General features: G+C 54.8%; 1 long non-coding RNA gene across 1 annotated transcript; it reads right to left on the minus strand.

Annotated features, from left to right (window-relative positions):
* Positions 1-1,840: 1,840 nt before the first annotated feature.
* LOC135408359 (uncharacterized) lies at positions 1,841-3,476 on the minus strand. Its single transcript, XR_010427536.1, has 2 exons — positions 2,923-3,476; positions 1,841-2,102 (listed from the first exon to the last, which is right to left on the minus strand). It is a non-coding gene; the product is annotated as an uncharacterized LOC135408359 (long non-coding RNA).
* Positions 3,477-4,899: the final 1,423 nt, after the last annotated feature.

The following is a 4,899-nucleotide window of genomic DNA, read 5'->3' on the forward strand; positions in this document are numbered from 1 at the left end:
CCACATCACAGAAAGCGGAACTAGAAGGATATAAAAAGGGAACTGTTTCAACATGATATTGCGGCAGTTGGTGGAGCGGAGACTCCCCTGTCGCCCAGCGCTGCATTTGCTCATATTCTCTTGCCATAATTAATAAATTCTAATTGGTATACTGATCCGTTGTGGTCCTAATTTATGACACATGTGGCTCCTTGGCCCTTTTTGCCATGCCAAGGCCACCATGAGGAAATGCCACTGCTACCACTGACTCCTGCACACCATCTGGCCCAGCCCCTTAAAGCCCTGTGTCTCCTGTGTCCCTGCACCCCCCTCAAGAGCAGGATTTTGGTGCCAACACCCCTAAGAGGCAGTTCCCTTCCATGGGAAGTAAAGCTGTAGGAATGTGACAAGGCTTTGGATTCTTTGGGTCGAGGTCAGTGGTGTGGGCTGGCACAGCCTACAGCACCCAAGCAGGCACAGGAGCTTGTAGGACCACAATGTCAGGTGAGCAAACTGGCAGGCAGAGGGGCAGAGGAACAGAGGAACAGGGAAGCAGCAGCTCCCCCAGCAGCAGCAGCAAGATGCCACACTGGGCACCCCATAAATATCCTGGTAGCTGGTATGAAATGTGTAATAAGGGTTAATTAAAGGCTAGTTGAGGTCTGAAAACTCATTGGCTAGTTCGCCAGTCTTTACCTTCTTTGGGAGGATAAGGCCTTGCTGTGTAGCAGTGCTCTTCTATAAAAGGTACATGTTTAAAATAAGGCCATTTGTCTGTAACACTTTTTATATTGAAGGGCCCTCTTTCTTGCTAAAAATAGATCATCCTAAGTGTTTTAAAAAACATGGTTAGTTTTGATTAAAGCAACCTGCCTCCAGCAGGTTTTCACTTAAAGCGGTTTGACTCCTGTATCGTGCTTCTTGCACTTTTTCAACCAAGTAGATCGTGTTTTGCAGCCTTTAGTTCAACTTTTGCAGCATTTTAATTAAGCCAGATCACCTAAGGCACCTCAACTTTTGCTCTGTATCTTTTTGGGCACGGGCAGCTCAAAACTGTGCCCGTGGTTTTGAGAGGGAGTTGGAACTGTGTATGCATTTTAGGGGTCTCCTGTCCTTGCCACCCCACACCCTCCTGCTGCCTGAACGCTGCCCTCAGGCAGCTGCTGGAAGCAGGGCTGCCCTGCTCCTCCCTCTTCTGTGGTGTCACCTGAGTCACCCTCACGGAGGGACTCTCACCCACCATGATGCAAAGGGGCTCAGAGTCAGCAGGGTTGTCCCTGCCGAGAGGGATCCTTCCTGTTGCCCCTGAGCAGGGAACACTCTGGTGTCCCAGCAGCAGCTCCTGCCCCCCTGCAAGCCCTACAGGGCTAACCCTAACCCTGTAGGGTTAGGGTTAGAGACCCCTACAGGGTCTCTGTAGCGGCAGTGCCTGGTGCTCGTGAGCCCAGCCCTCCTCCCTCCCCTGTATTAGGAACAGTCGGTGTTCCTGCAGAGTTTGTAGTGCAGTCACAGTTCACAGGAAGAAGTGACAAGTTCCCGGTTGCTCAGTTGTCAGTCACAGAGGCACTGTTTGCCCTGAGACAGGGGCACCAACCAGCAGCACAGAAGGATCCCGTGGCCATGTCCTGAAGTCTGAAGTGCTGTGGCCTCTGTCTTGAACCATGTCAGTGACCTTCAGGGCCACCCAATAAGCCCATAATGGGGGACATACAAGAGGTGTGTCGGGAAGCCTGTAAACCCCAAGTATCTCAGCCCATGGAGAAACGGGGAGGGACCAGTGCTTGGGGCAAAGGGGATAAAAGAGGTTGATGCCTCCACTGAGTTGATGGATCTCACTGAGATTTTTTCAGTGATCACTCCCTTTTATTCAAATAAAAGTTTATTTTTTTAGTTAGCTCCTCTGTGTCCTGGCTATTTATGTGTTTCCCAATACCTGGAATTTTTGAAGGAAAGGGAAAGGGAAAGGGAAAGGGAAAGGGAAAGGGAAAGAGGGAACAGAAATTCAGGGTCCTGGAGGTGCTGCCCTGGTTTGGAAGCTTTCACAACTTTCTAGAAGTGGGTCAAAGGCTTGACAGCTTCCTCTGTATCTTGCATGCAGCCTGGATTTCTTTGAAAAATACTTCCTCCAAATGGAACACAACAGTACCTTTAGGACATCCATCCCCCAAAAGGATAACTCAGAACATTAAGAATAAAAAATTGCATCCCCCCAATAGTCAAGATAAGCTTGTACTTATTTCCTAAAAGCATCCCTGTGTGGTGTCCCCCCATTTTCTATCTGGCAAGAGTTTGGAGGGGGTGCTTTGTCAAGGGAAGCCCTGGAGGCCCATTGCACATGGGTGGGGCTGCAGTGTGGGGGTGTAGGGTTTTGATTCTTTGGTTGCCAGGGGCCACTCCTGGGCAGAGAGGATCGTTCAGGAGCTCACAAAGGAGGTGTTCCCATGGGGGAGCTCTGCAGGGTCCCAGCAGCAAATGCCCCAGTGAGGCCTGGGCTGTGGGGGAGTGTGCAGGGGGAGGAGGCTGGGCCAGCCCAGGGCCGGGGCAGAAAGGCTGCCCCAGGGAGGGGGTTCTGACCCTGCAGGGCCAGCCCCAGTTGCCTGGGCCCCTGTCTTTGCAGGACCACATCCCCCAAAGCAGTGTCAGCTCCCTATGTGCCAGCCCCAGGCAAGGCCCTGTATGTGTGTGCCCTGCAGGCCTTGGCTTTGGCAGGAGTCCTTCTGGGGCTTGTGTAAGGGGTGGTGAGTGCAGGGGGAGTGAGTGGGCTCCTGGTGGTTTGAAGGGGAGGGGAGCTTTGGCCACATGGTTTTTCTCCCTGCAGTGCCAAACAGCATCTCTGAATTCTTCCTATGTCACCTGACCTTGCTTCCACTGGGCACACACCTTCCTTTTTTGCCTTATCTCCAAGACAAGATCCCTGCTCAGCCAAGCCGCCTTCTGTCTCACCTGCTTGACTTCCAACATTTGGGAATTGCTGCTCCTGTGCCCTTAGGAGGTGATGTTTGAGAAGTGACCAGCAGTGATGGCCCCCAGCACCTGCAAAACCATTTTCCCAGGGGACCTTCCTTCCTAATTCCCTGAGCAGCCTGAAGTCTGCTCTCCTCATGGCCAGAGCTGAGGTTTGGCTGGCAGTTTTTCTCCTGTTAACAGAGATTTTTAACTTGATCACTTTGAGGTCACTGTGGCCAAGATGCCCCCAATCTCCACTTTGCTCACAAGATCCTCTCTGTGGACAAGCAGCAGATCAAGGAGGGCATCTTTCTAAGTCAGCTCCTCTAGGACCTGTTCCATAAAGTTGTCATCCAGGTTTTTTAAGGAATCTTCTGGCCTGGGTTGTATCATTTGTGTGATGCTCCCAATTAATTTCTGGCAAGTTGAAGTCCCCCATAAGGACAAGGGCAATTGACTTGGAAGTGTCTTTAGCTCCTCAAAGAATAATCCATCGGTGTCATTGTTCTGGCTGGGAGGTCTAGAGGAGACTCCCATGGTGATATTGGCATTATTTGTCTGCCCCAAGGCCCCCCCTGGGAAGAACTTGGAAGTTTTACTGGAGCCACTGGGAGCAGCTGAGCAGGGGCAGAGAGACAACGGGGAAGGGGGAGACACATGATGCCCCCCAAAATCATCAGGGGGACAGGGGGTGTCCAGTCTGGGCCTGAGGCCATGGGGAGGGACTGTGGCCACCGCTGGCTCAGGACCTCTGGGCAGAGAGAAAAAGGGGTGACACCAAGGTTGGGGGGTCCCCTGGGGGGGCACACACACTCCAGGGAGAGGAGGACATGACCCCTGGGGACCCTCCTCACCTTCTGGTGCAGGTAGAAGCCGAGCCTCAGTGCCAGGAAGACGAAGCCCAACATGAAGCCCCGGACCCCCGTCAGCATCTTGCTGTGGGTGGTGTCCAGCAGCATCTCTGGGGGCCTGGGGGTGTCAGGAGCCCCCAGAACATCTCACAGACCCCCCCACGACCTCCTAAATTTCATCCTAGTCGCCCCCAGCCCACCCAGGACTCCTGAAACCTCTTTCAAGTCCCTACCCAGCTCCCCTAGGAATCTCCAAACCCCCTCCTAGCCCCTCCAGCACCATCCAACCACACTCCCTGTTGTCCCCGGTCCCCTGAGGAGTCCCCAAACCCTTTCCCAGTCCCTTCTCGGACTGCCCAGGAGCCCCCAAACCCCTCTCTCATCCTCCCCATTTGCTCAAATCACACCCCTAGTCCCCCTCCTGGCTCCCCTCAACTCCCTCCCAGGTACCCCCAAGACCCAAAAACTCCCTCTCAGTTGCCTCCAGGACCCCCCAAAGTCTGTACCAGTTACCCCAAACATCCCCCAAGCTCCTTCCCAGTTACCCCCAGGACCCCCATCTGCGGCTCAGCTTTGGGGTCCTGCAAGATCCAAACATCCCCAACCGCCCCCCAGGAAAAAAACAAACAGACACCCCCAAGATATTTGGGGCGAGCTCCCCCTCCCCGGTCACCTACGTGATGCGGATCCGGGGTGGGGGGGCGATGCTCCTCCCCTTCCTCCTGCTCTTCCTCTTCCTCCGGCTCCTCCTCCTGTTCGTTCCGCACGGGCGAGGCGCTCTCGGGTGAGCAGCGGGGGGGACGCGATGGGAAAGAGGGGATAGGGGGAAAAGAGCGGGTGAGACCCCCAAACTGAGCAAGAAAGGGGGTGGGTCACCCCCAAAGGGAGCTGGGGGGGAGCCGGGGTTTGGGGGAACGATGGGAAAGGGGTGGGAGAGGGGAGATAAGGGGAGGTGGGACAGCGGGAAAGGGGTTCCATTGGGGCCCCTTCGTGTCCCCATCCCTTGGGCCCTGGAGAGGGGGGAGCCTGGAGAGAGGGGACCCCCGAGACCCCTGTCCCGAGCCAGCGGTCGGTGCCGTGCTGTTCGTTCTGAATTCCCGTCAGGCTGAACAAAGACCCGCTC

The sequence above is a fragment of the Pseudopipra pipra genome, unplaced genomic scaffold, assembly GCF_036250125.1.
Source record: "Pseudopipra pipra isolate bDixPip1 unplaced genomic scaffold, bDixPip1.hap1 HAP1_SCAFFOLD_365, whole genome shotgun sequence".
In the NCBI taxonomy this organism is placed as follows: domain Eukaryota; kingdom Metazoa; phylum Chordata; class Aves; order Passeriformes; family Pipridae; genus Pseudopipra; species Pseudopipra pipra.